The sequence below is a fragment of the Dendrobates tinctorius genome, unplaced genomic scaffold (assembly GCF_039654945.1).
Source record: "Dendrobates tinctorius isolate UK_male_01 unplaced genomic scaffold, ASM3965494v1 ptg000022l, whole genome shotgun sequence".
Lineage (NCBI taxonomy): Eukaryota > Metazoa > Chordata > Amphibia > Anura > Dendrobatidae > Dendrobates > Dendrobates tinctorius.
This window is the reverse complement of record NW_027361690.1, coordinates 69,537,259-69,555,265: the sequence shown is the minus strand read 5'-3', so window position 1 is coordinate 69,555,265 and position 18,007 is coordinate 69,537,259. Positions and strand designations below refer to the sequence as shown.

Here is an 18,007-nt window from a genome sequence, read left to right as displayed (position 1 = left end):
CCAAATACTGAGGTAAACCACTGACCAAACACTGAGGTAAAATACTGACCAAATACTGAGGTAAAATACTGATTAAATACCAAGTACTGACCAAATACTGATTTAAAATACTGATTAAATACTGAGATAAAATACTGACTAAATAATCTTTAACTCTTCTGCCAGTTTTAGTCAGGGGGACATACCCATCATGCTGCCCAGGTAGCGAGGACATCAGTGCTGGGCTGCCTGCACTTACACACACAGACTGCATCTGCCTGCTACAATCCCCTCTTGCAGTGAAGAATCCAGGCCATTTTTACCTTGCTGCCTGGGTGACTAAATGCTACAGCACTATTTCCCAGAAAGGATTGTGTAATGCTAGCAATAGGGGAGACTCTCGGGCATATGCAATGCCGCTCTTCTTGTACGTAGCGAGGCTGGAGTGGGCAGAGCTGGCACTACACCTGCAGCACCACAGTCAGTGGACAGCTCTGCTCTGCAGCACTACTACCCAGGTAATTGGCGCCCTGCTGGTGCCATAGACACCCTCCAGGCATCGTCCTCCCCTCAACCAATGTCATCTGGTGCTTGATTGCAGATCATGAGTGTCGTAGCTGTTTTCGTTCTGACCAACGTCAGGTCTGCCAGATCAACAGTGAGGCCAAATTAGGAGTTTTACGCCCTTAATTTACAAGCGCTTGGAGACAAAAGAGACTGCACACGGGCCGTGGGCAAATCACTTTATTTGGCGTAATGAAACACAAGGCAAACGTTTATACCATTTACAACAATATGTAACTCTATGGCGCTCATGTGGCCCCCACCATCACTTCAGGGTCATAGCTTGTTTATAATATACCCAGAACATGTTGTGGCTGACTATTGAGAACATATATGATAAGAAGCGTATTTCCCTTGAAGAGGAGACAGCCAAAACTGCAGTGTCATAAGCATAAATGAAAGGCAAAAGGCAAATGAAGAATTTAAAAGCAGTTAGGCATTTAAAGGCAAATCATTAACCCTTCTATATCACGATCTGCAGAGATCCATCCACACACAGCATCAATCCCAGAATGGCTGCAAGGAGCATTCTGCGCTAACAATGAGGGCCGCGTGGACGGGGCTTTACGTGTGGAGTGAGTATGGATATGCGGAATGGGCGGGGCTAAATGGAGTGGGCATGGATCGATACATACACACACACACATACATACACTCAGGTTTATATATATAGATATGCAGCATCCATCAAATTAAATCTGTCCTAAATCATAAAATATGAAAAAGTCATTGAAATGATTTAGAAAAAAAAACCAAGTGGAAATATTTCCTGTAAAATGTAAATGTTCACAACCAAAAGTTTGTTACTACCTTTTATCTAAAATAAAAAAGAAACAACTTTTCTAATGATTATTTAATAAAAACGTTCTGTTGTTTTGTTTTACTGCAGCTCCTATACATAATTATAGGTCTTTATGATTTTTTACAATGAATAGAGGCGCAACTTCCACAGGGCTTATTTCATTACCCCCATTCCTTGGCGCTGTTACCTATTGTATCCTTTTGCACAGAGCAATCCACCTGATGAAAGTCGATGTTAATTACTTAAACGTTATTTTATTGGGATTGGTTTGATGAATAAAAACTCATATTTTTCATACTGCATTCAAGAGTGCCAGATTTCATTTTTATATCTTTATGGTAAAATGCCAATGCAATTACACCTTGCAACAGTGCTGGGAACCATAGCCTTTCTGTATTAATGCTCTCCATTCTGTAATCTGCAGGTCACTTTAAACTTGCGGCCTACAGAATGGCATGGGGACACACAGAATGTCATCCTTACATCCTGTGCATACCCAAGTGCGATGACATCACCACAATTGTCAGCCGATGAAGTAATGAGGTCTGCTGGTGAACTCGCCAGGATTCAGGATTTGATGAGAATAGGACCCCCAATATTTTGTGGGAGTAACTATAGGATCATCATACTGTGTTGGGGAACTGTGGTGCTATCAACGTGCATGAGGGGAACTGTATTGCCCTCATATTGTGGAGACATCATAATATATGGAGGAAACTTTGGGGCTAATACCATATGGGCCATTATACTGTGTGGGCTATCTTACTATTTTGGGACTACTGTTGGCCATCCTATTATTTGAGGACTACTGTGGGCCGTTCATACTGAGTGGGAACTATTATAGAGCCATTATACCATATGGGGACCACTGTGGGGCTCTCATTCTGTATCTAGACTAATGTAGGCCTGCAAAACTGTGGGGGCCTACTGAGCCGACTAGTGTGGGTGCTATCATATTATGTCTTGACTACTGTGGGGTAATCATGCTGTGTTGACACTGTGGAGGATCATACTGTGCATGGCAAATCAGACTGCGAGTGGGGCATCAAATTGTTTGAGGGACTGTGTGTGTGTGTATATATATATATATATATATATATATATATATCACATTTTCATATGATTGATTCATGTTTTTATTCTCATTTCCCCTTTATGGAATGTGAACAGTTTCTTCTCATTCTGTAAGTGCACATTGCCATTGTTGGGCCTGACCGGCACATGTTGTATTTCATGGTAACAGCACATTCTAAACAGTAATAAAATCCAATCATCCTCCTATGACTCTGAATTACAATTTCTCCTGTCTGTTTTTTTTTTCCTCCTGTTTTCGCCAGGTTTGTCTTTGGCATGGTGATGTTCTGCAGTGTTCTTACTAATGATTGTGTGTTGTCATGGGATTGTGGGGTGGGTTATTTTTTTTTCACTAGAGTTTATATTAAATATTATGTAGCAATCGGAGCTGTCACGTTCTACTGCCAATGAAAAGAAGGCCAGCAAAGTGAGTAGAGAAGAGGATGAGTGATTAATCACAATTCCAGTGCTCCAGGGCCAAACAATGTACACTTGCAGAACTAGTGCGTTTTGTTACATATCTTGAAGTCATTATGAGGTGTCAACTGAGTCCACACAGTACACTACGATGCAATAAAGGGAATAATGATAACATACTGCAGAACCTAGACTTGTCAGCCGCTCTGAAAAAGTTCTGTCCAGTGATTTAGTATGCTCTCTCTCTGTGTTTCTCACTTTCCTCTCTTTTTCCCTCTCTCTATATATATATAGATATCGATATATACATTTATATACATATACACACATAAACACACACAAATATATATATATATATATATACCGTATTTTCCGGCTTATAAGACAACTGGGCGTATAAGAGGACCCCCAACTTTTCCAGTTAAAATATAAACTCTTCTCAAAAGACGGGTGTCTTCTTATACGCTGGGTGTCGTCTTATAGGGCGGGTGCGGAGCAATGTGCGATCACCGCATATGATGGGGGGAGTGGTCCCGATGATGAGGTGAGGGGGCACCTCACCGGGAAGGTGTAAGTGAAGTATCCCTACTACCTCATTGTGGCAGCGGTGCTCTGTGTGGCTCTCTGTGCTGGGGGGGCGGTGGTGGCGGCTTTGTGCAGCGTGGGGGGCTCCGCTGGCATATCTTCACAGCCCGGAGACCCCCGCAGCCCCATTTCTGCGATGCGGTGACCTCTGGGAAAATGGCCGCTTGGGGCGGCGCATGTTCAGATTCAGATCTCGTCTCCCAGGAGGAGATCTGAATCTGAGCATGTGCCGCCCCAAGCGGCCTTTTTCCCGGAGGCCACCGCATCACAGCAATGGTGCTGTGACGAAATGCCGACAGAGCCCCCCACACTGCACAGAGAGCCGCACAGAGCACCGCTGCCGCAATGAGGTAATAGGGATACTTCATTCACACCTTCCCGGTGAGGTGCCCCTTCACCTCGTCTTCGGGACCACTCCCACCCACCATATGTGGTGACCGCACATTGCTCCGCATCCGCCCTATAAGATGACACCCAACGTATAAGATGACCCCTGACTTTTAAGAAGATTTTCAGGGGTTAAAAAGTCATCTTAAACACTGGAAAATTCGGTTTATATATATTGCAAGGTGGCTGCCAGACAGACAGGTCCTTGAGGGGAGATATGTATCATTGAGGTTGTTATGATGATGTAAGCTTTGAAAGCATACTCCAGCACATATAGTGCTGAAAGAGTTAATAAAGCATTACAGGGCTAGGTTTTACAAGCAGTCAAAAGAGATGGATGCTAATAACTGCTCACATATTCCCACCCCAGGGGCATGGATTGGCAGATAAAATGGAGACTAAGTGTCTCATTCGGTGTCTGGGTCTGGAGATGAGTGGATCTCCTGCGTGTTGGTCTGTCCTAAGGCCTTAAGAACTGGACACTATCCTGACAGGGCGAACCCACAATATTGTATGGACTTTTTACTTTGTGTTTTCACTTTGTGCCTGAAAAGGTTATCTTGTGTTTGCTGATGCTTAAGTATGTTTATGGAGTTTTAATGAACCTACCTGGAGATTTTAATGAAACCGGTTCATGTGCATAACTCAACCACAACTGAGTGAGTATGAACCGCTACTATATATATATATATATATATATATATATATATATATATATATATTGTGACAAAGGCTGGGTTTTGCGAACAACCATAGAGCGGGTGGGATATTGTCCACCTTATCTCCACTCCATGGTGTGGTCTTGGATTTAAGTAGTCAACCTCCAGAGGCATTCAGTGCAGTGTCCGATAGGCCTGGAGTGTGGAGCTCCAGTGCTGGGTATCCTGACAAGGAAGCTAAACATGTTAATGTTGTTTTTTCTCCTGAGCGGACCGATTCCCGCAACCACATGGACTGTGCTGTATGTTTTGATTTGTTTGTTTTTTCCTTAGGTTAGGAAGGCCATGTTTTATTTTAATAACTCTGCAATGGCTTATGCAGCACTCCTATTAAACCAGTGAGGGTCTTAAAGAGACAGTGTTCTGTTGTCTACCTTCGTGTGCAGCCGATCTGGGCTGATCACTACAGTTAGTGTTATGGAAATAAATATGTATATGTATTTCATATAGATCTCACTTGCCTTCTAGAGGCTATATACTCCATATACTGCTATATACTTATGTACTCTTATATATTCTTATATGCACACAGATACATATTCACAGTTTGAATCTTATAACTAGTTGGTGGAAATAACCTGCTACCCAGTCATCTCATTGTCTTGTGACTTGAGAAATATCTAGCAGACATAGGGTATGAGGAACTCAGGCCAGGTGGTCCGGCCGATATTGGAGACTTGCTGACAAGTGCAAGACTCTGGACAGTAAATCATGTGGTGTCTAAGTAACCCCAGGTCAGACACCCATATATGTTCATGCATTTAAACTGACCAATTAGCTAAGAAGTAAAGCCTTTATGTTAATGAGTAACCACTCCTTTATACGAACTGATAAAAGACCATGAATATGAATAAACTTCCAGAGTTCTGCTGGAAGGTATTGCTGCTAACAATGTGTGGCGTCTTTCCTTCCTTGAGCACTCAATAAGACTCTGTCTAATCAGAACAGGTCACAGTATGCACAGGGATAAAGTCACCCAGCCAAAAAATCCACATCATTTGACGCCCAACTCGAGGCCGTGGACGAAAACGCACGGGGATCCTGCTGACCGGAGAGGACAGAGGTGCCGGCCAAGGTCTTGGCTCATGGGAACGGAGATTTGCGCAACTACATAAGTAAGGTAAGAAAATCTAGTTATCTTACTTGAATGTTCCCTGTGCCCAGTCTGGGTCATCAACTCTAGCCGGTCAGTGTGGTCACCAAACCAGGTAGTGTAAAAAAGTCCACGCGCAAATCCAAACCCTGGGATAAGCTAAGTGTCTACTGTGATCCTGTGTGTCTGAGATCCAGGTGAGAGAGTTGGTGGAGACTGTGACTTGATTTGTGGCTGCTGAGACACCGATAACAAGACTGAGTCTCTCTGACTAAGTCAGATCACGTCCCAGCACCACGCGGAGGTTTTGACTTAGACGGGATATCACAGGTGAATTCCTCTGAAAAAGCTGTCACGTCCCCGCACACATACACAGAGGTGTCAGCTTCAAGGAGGTATCACAGATGAATCCCACGGCTGTCACTGTCCCCGCACACATACACGGAGGTGTCAGCTTCAAGGAGGTATCACAGGTGAATCCCTCGGCTGTCACACATCCCCGCATCAAGCGGAGGCTGGCAGACTGGAGGGATATCACAGACTGATCACTGGAGAGATTACCACGGTCCCCGGGTGCACACGGAGGGGTGATAATCTAGTGGGATATCACGGCGCCCGTCTCCCAGCAGACGGAGGGTGATACATCCCGGTGCTAACCAAAGCACCACGGGTGATTGGCAGTTACCGGTTGTCAGCAGCTGTTTGACGTGTCACAGAAGGAATTTCGATCTCTCTCCCCGGACGTCTATATGTGAATTCATTGCAGGTTTCTGCGAAGATCTGAAGCAGAAAGAGTTTTGCCTTTTTTTATTGTAAACTTCCTCTTTTGCCTGCAGGGTGTGCCCCTGATATATATATATATATATATATATATATATGTATATATATATATATTTTTTTTTTCATATTGTTATATTTTGGACTCTGCTTTCCCTATTTTATGTTTTATTTTGCATTTTTGGTAGAGGCTTTTGTTACTGTAGTATGAGAATTTTCGGGAAAGCTGGGTCATTTTGAGTATACCACCATAGTCACAGTCTGTTTTTTTTTGGTTTTCCATTATTCTCAGATTTTACAGAGACGCAGGCATAAAAAGAGGAAGTTGGGTGCCTGCATTCTGCATTAACCCTTTTATTATTGGAAGTGTACTTGTATTTGTTTTTTTTTTATTTTTCCAAGTGGTTTATTTTTAAAGTTTATATACTTTTTGATTTTATCAATTTTTTGGGTTTCATCCTTTAAAAATCTTTTTAAGGAAAAAAAAGAAAAAAAATCATTTTTCCCTTTTTATCTCTTTTTAGTTTTCTTCCACTTTTTGTGACATTTTATCAGTTTTTTAGGTTTAGTTTTCACTTCTTCCTTTCAGTTTTGTTAAAAATAGAATTTTTACCTGCGTTGGGTTATTCACTAAATATTCTTGTTTTGTTCCCTTTTAAGCAGGTTAAAAGGGGTTGCAAAGTTTTTAAAGTGTTTAAAGTGTTTAAAGTTTTAATCACCTTTTTCAGTTTTAAAACAGACACAGTAGGTGTTATTCAGAAAGTTAAGCATGTCATTTTCTACGGGCAGCTCCATATGCTGCAGCATGGTATGATGTACTGAAAGGAAAAAGGGAAGTAGCTAGTAATTGCCATCTGCATTTGTAAAAGTGACAGAGGATTTAACAGCGCAGAAGGTGATAGCAGATAGTGTGAACAAGAAAGGATTGTTTTTTTACGTGTAGGAAAAGTGTTTTCAGCGGCATGCTAATCTGTGCCGTCTGAGAAGGACCACAGGTCTAAGAATGCCTTCTGTAATGGCAGGGGGGGAAGCAGTCCGCCCCCCCATCTCCTCTCTCCTCACTCTTCCCTCCTCCCATCTCTCTCCTCCCTCTATGTCTGCTATTCTCACAATCTCTTCCCCTTTCTCATCTATCTCTCCTCCTATCCCTCCTCCTCTTCCTCCTTTTCTCTCTCCTATCTCTCCTCCCTCTCCATCTTCATCAACAACGCCCACCTCTCATCCCTCTCCTCTTCCCTTCTCCTTGTCTTCACCATCTCCTCCCTTTTTGTCTCCTCCCCACTCTCCTCCACTATCTCTCACTTCTCCTCCTATTCCAAATCTCTCCTCCACCCTTCCCTCTCTTTCTTTTCCTCTCCCACCTCTCAGTTCATCGTCACCCGCTGGCCCAGTGCCAGATCCAGACAATGAGGTGTCCCTAGTTCCACAGGGCACTCTCTCTAAAGAGACAGTTATAACACCGGGAGAAGAAAGTGAATCACTCCCCACACATGACAACACAGGTGTCCTCCCGATACAACAGATAGCAGAAGGAAGGTGTGGGCCATCAGACACTGCACTTGCTGAGACTGAAGATCCTATGTGCCACACGGAGTTGCAGTTTCAGAAGGGGGAGTGCTATACACACACAGAAAGACAATCACACAATGGCACAGTTCCTCCTCTGATGAACATGAAGAGGAGATTATGCTGCATAGTACTAGGGGAAACTCACAGACACCAAGGAGGCAGGGGCAGATAGAGCCAGAACTCTTACACTATGTGCCCTTCACCCCTAGTCAGGTGTTCAGTATTCTAAAAAACCTGCCAGACCCAGATATGGACCCCATGCCATTTTACCGAAGAATGCAGTATAGCCAGCAGACATATGCTGCAACCTGGAGTGATCTCTGGTCCATAATGGAGATTAAAGCAGGTGAAACATTCTGGCCAATCATGAAGGAACATTTCAAGCTTCCATCAGAATTAGATGTGCATTCCTGGGAATCAGGATCAAAGCTAATTGAACAGCTTAGAGAGTGGGCCAACGCCAAACAAACACTCAGCCTGCATAACATGAGCCAAGCCGAGACAGAGTCTGTAGATGAGTTTCATGGCAGAGTGGGGCAAGTATTCCAAATTTTAGGCTTCACTATTCATGATCAGGTACCTGGACAAATGTTGGCACAGGCCTTTGTGCATGGACTAAGAGAACCAATCAAGAAACTACTGATAGTGGCCAGGCCTGAGTACAGGACAATAGCAGTAGATGTCCTGCTTACAGTAGCCAGAAGAATTGAGTCCCTCCCAGGAGTACGGAGGACAGGCCCTCCCGTGATGGCCAGTGACGTGGAGGAGCAACCTCCCTGCATAGACAGAAGACCTGTCAAGTGTTTCAACTGTGGCAACTTTGGCCATTTCCGGAACCAGTGCACAGCACCCCAGCAACCCAGGTCATCACGCAGAGGAATAGGCCAAGAAAGAAACACAAAAGACAATGAAGAACCCTGTCCATAAGACAGAGGCAAACCAAGTCCGCCAGATGTCACGCCCCTGACATGTGAAACCCCATCAGCGGACCCAATACCTCAAATCACTGGGGGCTGTCATATCTTTCCTTGTGGATACTGGTGCAGTCAGAAGTGAAAATCCTCGACCCCACCAGTCAGAGCACTGTGTGTCTTATATGGGGACTGCAGGTCAAGACAGACGTTCCCCAGCTCGCAAGCCTCTGAGCATGTGGACACAGCCAGGATACTCTATGCTGTTTCAGTTTACGGTGGAGACGAGACCTGCCCACCCCACCTGATGAACGCAAACCAACTGCAGGAACTCAAGGTGACTAAAGTTTCCCATGAAGATGTGACCTTGACCTCTTCTCCACCTCAGGTCCAAGAAGAATCAATCATGCCCATGCTGGTGGCCCTACAAGAGCCTCACTCGAACAACCGGTGCAAGCCTACCCAAGGAGGTGCTGGACATAGCACCCAGAAGCCTATGGCCCAAGGGAGACTTCAAGTTGCGCCAGTATGGGTGTCACTCAAGTCTGGAACCCCGGACGCTCAGAAGGCCCAGCATCCGCTGCTCTTCACCTAGAGCTAAACTGCCTCTGACCAACTGAAGGTCTAAGTGGAACTGCTGTTCAAGAAATGGCCTAAGAACTTTGGCATGGGCCAGGAAAACTCTCAACCCAGAGAGACCACACCCGCTTCGTGAAATGGCTGCACTGCTTCCGGCTCCAGCGCCAGAGGATCATCTTGGACAAGATTCTGAAGGTGCTCCCTGAAGTTAATCCAGGCCCTGGACCAGAAGATAGCCACTCAGCTCCTCAAATTGGTTAACAAGATGCTGACCTGAAATCAAGCTGGGTGAAAGGAACTGCTGCTGGCTGGTAAAGAAGACGCCCCAGCAAAAAGACCCCTGTGAGAGCAAGAAAGCTCAGCTGAACGTCACCTCTGACGAAAAAGGACCCCTGCAAATGGTTTGTTTTCCTACCGGCCCTGTGCCAGAAGTTGCGAGTCACTCACGGCACTGTGAAGAGCAAGGCCAGATTGAGCCGCCTCACCCACGGGAATCATCATGCAGTCCCATCTTCTCTCGATCAAGAGGAAGACTGTGAAAGGAGAACCAGACCAGATTGAATGGTGCATAACCTGAGGGCTGTGAGCGAAGCAACCATGTTTGAAACCCCAGTTGTGCCAGATCTGCACACTCTGCTGACAAACGTGCCAGCCACAGCAATGGTGCTCACGGCAATGGATCTGCCCGAAGCTCCCCTCAATGTTCCCCCTCACCTGGACGACCAGTTCCTGAAATGAAAACGCACAAGGGGGGTGCGGAACAAATGGACAGTGAGGCCCAAGAGGGCCCGGAACAGCCTTTCACAGCTCGCCAGAGCATTGTCCTCCATCCCCATCAACTGGATTGCGGAGCATGCAGAAGTCATCGACACCGCTACCCGCACAGCGTTTTCCATGCCTCCTCTACTCTGCCTGATGGTGCAGCAATGTAAGTTCTGCAAAACAGAGTCCAGTGGTGTCAAAAGCAAGTTCCTGGAGACACCGTATCGCCCACTGGACGAAACACTTGACAGATGACCGGAGGACCGCGGAGGAGAAGATGGCTCCCTCAACAACTCAGAAGATGCAGGCCTTCCTTAGTCTAGTCTCGTACTGCAGAACTTGGATCCCTGGTGCTCCAGGCTTAATGCAGCCTCTGTATAATTGCATCAACGCATTGCAACCTTCATCTCGTACAGGAAACTGAAAGACTTCATAGTCTCTGCGCCAACTCTAGGCCTCACTGAGTACGAGAAGCCATCCCGTCCTGACCAAACGGAAAAAGAAGGACCAAGATGGAGAAGGTCATGCTATTGGCCAGGCTTAAAACAGACCCATGGAGGAAAACCAGAGGCCTCTAGACTGCCTCTCAGCCGGCCTGGATCCAGTTGGAAGGGGGGGGCCCTCATGCATGAAAACAATACCCGCAGCACACGCCCTCCTGACAAGGCTGCTCTCCATCACTCTTCAGTGCTCTCAGCCGTTACCTGTTGCTACTCCCACTCCCAAGGGGTGTACGTGAAAAAAACTCCAAAAGAACATCCTATTAAATGCAAAAGTAAAATACCTTAGTAATGCCTCATGAAGTCAAATATAATGGAGACGATTCTCAATATCATGAGAAAAAGGAGGACATAGAATCCATTTCCATTGCGAAACATGTATGAATTTATTAAACAAAGAGAAGGACACATATCAAAGATACAGGATATTACAAAATTAAGTAAAATGGGTAATCACATAAGGCCCGATACTAGAAAAAACAAACAAGTAGGCAGCCTGTGATGGGAATGGATATCCGGAATCTATACCACAAAAATTGATGATGTAAAATAATTGAACAATGAAATGTAGTTATTCTACCAGCCAAAGGAGTATATGCTAGGATATATTAGTGCAGAGGTCACCAATAAAACGTAATTTCTCTTGGGCATTATTATACCATACATATAGCCTAAATAAATAGTACTGGTGATACCAATAAAAACTGCACTGGATATAAACAAGCTGGCATGTACCACCACTTGATCTATGCAGGGTTCCGCTACATAACATACGATTAGTGTGGCATGTGAGTAGAAAATTATGTGGAAAGAAACAAAGTGGGCTTAAATAAGCTGGATAAACCTACCCATCATGTCCAGTTATATACCAGGCGCCGACCTGTATACCCCTACGCGCGTTTCGCGGTATGCAGGACCGCTTCCTCGGGGGGCGTGGCTATTATGATGAACATCCCAGTTATATGACTGGCTGGGAAAAGTCACCTGACTACCGTGAGCCTATCATGGAACGAGCCCCACGCATGCGCATATCTTTTGTAACGCCACTTATTAGTCAGCTGGCGTCATCCAAAAGCGGCCAGCATCTGACCGCTACCTAGGTAACCGCCAGGACAGGCGAACAAAGTAAACAGACGCCACGTGAGGGCGGCCGGCGCTAGACCGCCACACAGGCAGCATCCGTCCAACGTGTTTTCTTTGGCTCCATGTATAGCGCGCGTGAACTCAGCCATAACAGGGTCACGGCAACCAGATGACTGAACCCGTATGAATAAGAAATGAGAGGGTGTGGGGAAAGGAATGAAAAGAGGGAAAGGAGGGAGAGGGGGAGGGGAGGGGGGGGGGGGGAAGAAAAGGATGGGAGGGGGGAGAAGAGAAATGTGAATGAATGGGAGAAAATGTTTAAACTGGTCAACCATGCGTGTGCTGCCTGTAAATGGTGTCTACTAGGGAAATAACCAATAAACAAAAAAACAAAAAACAAAAGATGAACAACAAACAAAAAAAAAAAAAAAAAAAAAAACACAGAATGGCACATATAATAATGCAACCAATAAAGGATGAATGCAATGCAAGACAAAATGAGAGGTAATGAAATATCACCATAAGACATATTCTTCCATTCGCACCAAGTCCTCTATTTTTCTACTTTCTGTAGATAGTGTGCCAAGACATAGGTGTATATTGTCGTGAGTTCAGTGATGAGCTTGCCACGTAGATGACCATGCCGCATGTTGATTGCGAGATAGTAAAATTCCCAATACAGGACATCAACGAAAGAGTTATGTTATCTAAAGCCAGGCAAATAACAAATTAAAAATGAGTGCAACAATCCAGAAACACTCATAACATAAAAACAACATGTGAAGAGTTAAAAACAGGGGAAGAGAAAAAGAGAGATACCTATCTAGAGATGGCAGGCAGAAAAAGTAAAAATAAAAATAAAAAATAATAAAGCTATAGATCACAAAAATGGCGCGAAACTGAGTGATTCATTCAGCCCTTGTGGTGTCATGGTCCCAAGGACCATGATCCATCTGCATTCCTTCTGTGCAAGAAGGCGTTTGATGTCACCGCCTCTGATACCACTTTTGACGTGTTGGATGCCTCTCACTGAAAAAGATTTGGGGTCGCTATTATGTACAAGTTTGTAGTGTCTAGGTATCGTTTTGAGCTGTGTCAGATCAGTGGTTGTTTTGGACGCCAAGATGTCACGGACATGTTCGCGAACACGTAGTTTAAATTGGCGGCTCGTAAGGCCTATATACACTTTCGGGCACCCACACGTAGCGTAGTAGATGACCTGTGCAGTATTGCAAGTTATGTGTTGTCTAATTGAATATGTTCTTGTTCCATCTACAGATTGGAAGGACGATGTCCGTACGATATTTTTACATGCGATACAGTTACCGCAAGGGTAGCATCCCAGAGGAGGACCACGGGAATCAAAAGGATTTTTGATATGTGGGACATAATGTGAACGTACCAACATATCCCCCAAATTGGGGCTTCTACGATATGTCATGAGCGGGTGCTCAGAGATTATATTCATCAATGAGACCTCCGTCCTTAAAATATTCCAATGTTTGGTGAGTATGTCCTTCATTTGGTTCCATCCCCCATTAAAAGTCGAAATGAATCTGACACAGCCCTGCTCTTGTTTTTTCTTATTGACATTTGGTTGTAGTAGGGCCAGTCGGTTTGTTTTTCTTGCTCTGTCAAAACCCTTCTTGACACAGCGTCGACTGTAACCCCGTTTGAGAAAACGATCTCTAAGTTCCCCAGCTTGATCCAAAAATGTTGCCTCCGAAGAGCAGATGCGCCTGATGCGCAAAAATTGACCAACCGGGATGGCCCTGATGGTTGCCCATGGGTGGCAGGATCCAGCGTGGAGAAGTGAATTCACTGAGGTGGGCTTCCTGTAAACATCAGTCTGTAGGTTGGACGTGTTGTCCACCCGAATCTTGATGTCCAGGAAATCCACCTCAGAACTACTGCAAGTATAAGTCAATTTAATGTTGTACCCATTGTTATTTAAGCTCTCCATGAATTCTTGAAGATCTCGTTTGGAGCCCTGCCACACCATGAGCAAATCATCAATATAATGCAGCCAGCACTGCACATGGTCAACGGCCTGCCCCCCCTCCCCCGCAAAAACCTCCCGCTCCCAGTGCCCCAGGAAGAGGCCAGCGAAAGAGGGGGCACAGGCCGCGCCCATGGCAGTGCCGCACTTTTTTATGTTATGAGTGTTTCTGGATTGTTGCACTCATTTTTAATTTGTTATTTGCCTGGCTTTAGATAACATAACTCTTTCGTTGATGTCCTGTATTGGGAATTTTACTATCTCGCAATCAACATGCGGCATGGTCATCTACGTGGCAAGCTCATCACTGAACTCACGACAATATACACCTATGTCTTGGCACACTATCTACAGAAAGTAGAAAAATAGAGGACTTGGTGCGAATGGAAGAATATGTCTTATGGTGATATTTCATTACCTCTCATTTTGTCTTGCATTGCATTCATCCTTTATTGGTTGCATTATTATATGTGCCATTCTGTTTTTTTTTTTTTTTTTGTTTGTTGTTCATCTTTTGTCTTTTGTTTTTTTGTTTATTGGTTATTTCCCTAGTAGACACCATTTACAGGCAGCACACGCATGGTTGACCAGTTTAAACATTTTCTCCCATTCATTCACATTTCTCTTCTCCCCCCTCCCATCCTTTTCTTTCCCCCCCCCCCTCCCCTCCCCCTCTCCCTCCTTTCCCTCTTTTCATTCCTTTCCCCACACCCTCTCATTTCTTATTCATACGGGTTCAGTCATCTGGTTGCCGTGACCCTGTTATGGCTGAGTTCACGCGCGCTATACATGGAGCCAAAGAAAACACGTTGGACGGACGCTGCCTGTGTGGCGGTCTAGCGCCGGCCGCCCTCACGTGGCGTCTGTTTACTTTGTTCGCCTGTCCTGGCGGTTACCTAGGTAGCGGTCAGATGCTGGCCGCTTTTGGATGACGCCAGCTGACTAATAAGTGGCGTTACAAATAGATATGAGCATGCGTGGGGCTCGTTCCATGATAGGCTCACGGTAGTCAGGTGACTTTTCCCAGCCAGTCATATAACTGGGATGTTCATCATAATAGCCACGCCCCCCGAGGAAGCGGTCCTGCATACCGCGAAACGCGCGTAGGGGTATACAGGTCGGCGCCTGGTATATAACTGGACATGATGGGTAGGTTTATCCAGCTTATTTAAGCCCACTTTGTTTCTTTCCACATAATTTTCTACTCACATGCCACACTAATCGTATGTTATGTAGCGGAACCCTGCATAGATCAAGTGGTGGTACATGCCAGCTTGTTTATATCCAGTGCAGTTTTTATTGGTATCACCAGTACTATTTATTTAGGCTATATGTATGGTATAATAATGCCCAAGAGAAATTACGTTTTATTGGTGACCTCTGCACTAATATATCCTAGCATATACTCCTTTGGCTGGTAGAATAACTACATTTCATTGTTCAATTATTTTACATCATCAATTTTTGTGGTATAGATTCCGGATATCCATTCCCATCACAGGCTGCCTACTTGTTTGTTTTTTCTAGTATCGGGCCTTATGTGATTACCCATTTTACTTAATTTTGTAATATCCTGTATCTTTGATATGTGTCCTTCTCTTTGTTTAATAAATTCATACATGTTTCGCAATGGAAATGGATTCTATGTCCTCCTTTTTCTCATCCCACTCCCAAGGGGGGATGCGGAAACGGACCCTCAGATGAAAAATCTGCAAGATACCGTAGATGGCTGCAGTTTTGCAAATGATGAAGGAAGGTTCCACATGGGATGTGCAGCGACCAGCAATCAAGACATTCTATGGTCCAGAAGGTTGTCAGCCCAAGAGCCCAAGAAGCGGAGCTGATAGAGCTGACGAAAGACCTGCCAGATTGCGAAGAACAAAAACTTCCAGGTACTCGCATGACATGGCACCCGACTTCGGACCCATCTGGGCTGCAAGAAACTTCATCACAGCAAGCGGATCGACCGTAAAGCACCATGGAGCCATTAGAGACCTGCTGGACACTCTTCAACTACTAAAAGTGGTGGCATTGCTGAAGGTCAAGGCACACGGAAAACTGAACACAGTAGAGACACGGGGCATCAACAGCAGACGTGGCAGCCAAAGAAGCAGCCAGAGGAAGACAATATGGAAAATGGGAGAGGTCGTAGAGCCGGACGGCTACTACATGACAACTGAAGACGAGAAAACCTGGCAAACAGAAGTCAATGGGAAAACCGTTGAAGATGCCATCTCTGAATTGGACAGAAGTGCTGCCTCCTCCTCCACCAGCCAACAAGCTGAATCACTTCCAGGATGAAGACTCTGACGTGGATATAAATTCTGAGGCAAAAGAATGGTGCCCACCTTTCCAGAAAGGACGTATTTGATGGAGAACATTCCAGAAGATTGTCCTCCACCACCCTCTCGTGGGGAAGCTTCTTCTCCAGTACAGTCCTATGGTCAGCAGTCCACGGCAACACTTACCCTGTCCCCCCGAGACGAGCTGCATGAGTCAAAAGGCATCCCAAGGCTACAACAGTTTTCACCACGAGAAGTGGTGAGTTCTCCTTCAATGGAAGTCTTCAAACAGAGGCTGGACAGACATCTGACTGGGATGATTTAGCGAATCCTGCTTTGAGCAGGGGGTTGGACCAGATGGCCCAGGAGGTCCCTTCCAACTCTACGATTCTATGATTCTATGATTCTATGACCTTTCCCCCTCATCCCCAGAGAATACCGGCTGGATCTGTACCAATGCAAAGAGTCCCTAGTCCTCCTCTGACACAGTCTAACCCGAGTCTTCATACAGAGGGAGGCGCGGACAGAGACGAAACCTCAGCTAAAATCCCACCATCAGCTCAGAGAATGTCAATTACTACAACCTAGTCACTAAACCTGACAAAATGACTTCCTGAAACCTGTACAAGAAGTAACAGGAACAGACTGGGAAGGAGAAGAAGGAAAGCTGGATGCTGAAGGCCAAAAGCACTGGGCTCCAAGAAACCGTCTACCTCAAAATGTCTACCTCAAGACAGACCCAGTCTATCTCAAAGTGTGTACCATACGGTGGTTCAATGGGCACATGGCCCCCACACAGAATTGAAGACACAGATGAATGACCTGATTGGACTGAACTCACACCTTAACAGCAAAGATTCCCAGCAGCTGTTTGACCTCCGACAAAATTCAACATTGGACAAGCGGGAAAAGTTCCCCCACATTGTCTGGCCTGAAGACTTCCCAGTAAGGAACCAGTTGGCGAAGACTACTGCAAAGAAGCTACTCTCCAAAATAGTGTGCAGATATGGGGTTTCCAGAAGCAATAGCAAGTGATCAGGGACCCGCATACACAGCAAACCTGACACAAGAGATCTGATCAGCAGTAGGGTCAGACTTAGGCCTACACACACTACCCACCATCCCACACCATAGACTAAGTGGGACACTTAAGAGCAGCATGCTAAAGAAAAATCTGCCCAAGAGACAGACAAACCCTGGCATTAGACACTCCCATAGGCTCAGAAAAAGCTGTCACCAATATGAAACTTTATTTGGGTAAAAAACCCAGTTTAGGGGTATTCTTCACTTAGCAGTTGACTATGCAATATGATACTTTGTCTGCATGTGTAATTGAATTTATCAAGAATTTTGCTAATGTCCATTCTCGAGTTTTTCTCCCTCATTGCCAGGTCCAGATTCGGTGCCTGATATGCACGCCCTGAAGTCAGGAGACTGCTGAGTGTTGGTGGAAAAAGTCTGTAAAGAGAAGCACTTGATCCCAGATCTGATGGCCCTTCTCCAAGTGCTGACGCCACCGACCTGGAGAGAAAACCCCACCTGGATCGACGCATCGCATTGCACGAAAAGGCCTTCATACCAGAAGATACACCTGAGCTGGAATGATGCTGTGAATGACCTCCCTGACTGAATAAATTACCTACCTGACAGAGAATACACATGCACTGACTGCATAGACTGCTAACTAAGAGACTTTGATTACATTGCACCACACCCCCTTTAGGGACAGATCTCCTGACCGCCTATTTGCGAATGTCTGTACAGAGGAGGATGTATGCACTAGGCATATGTCAGTCCACTGGCAGCATAAAAGAGTTGCAGCGCTTTGGGCCAGGAGCAGGATTTTAGGGCAAGTGATATCTAAGGGGGGATTGTTATGGAAATATATATATATATGTATATGTATTTCATATAGATCTCATTTG

The 18,007-nt window shown here is 45.2% G+C and overlaps 1 long non-coding RNA gene across 1 annotated transcript in view; it reads left to right on the top strand.

Annotated features, from left to right (window-relative positions):
* Nucleotides 1-14,178, top strand: part of LOC141083972 (uncharacterized) — a 39,519-nt gene extending 25,341 nt beyond the window's left edge. The window contains exons 2-3 of the long non-coding RNA XR_012230877.1: nucleotides 13,080-13,306; nucleotides 14,016-14,178. This is a non-coding gene — a long non-coding RNA (uncharacterized lncRNA). The remainder of the gene's footprint in view (nucleotides 1-13,079; nucleotides 13,307-14,015) is intronic.
* Nucleotides 14,179-18,007: the final 3,829 nt, after the last annotated feature.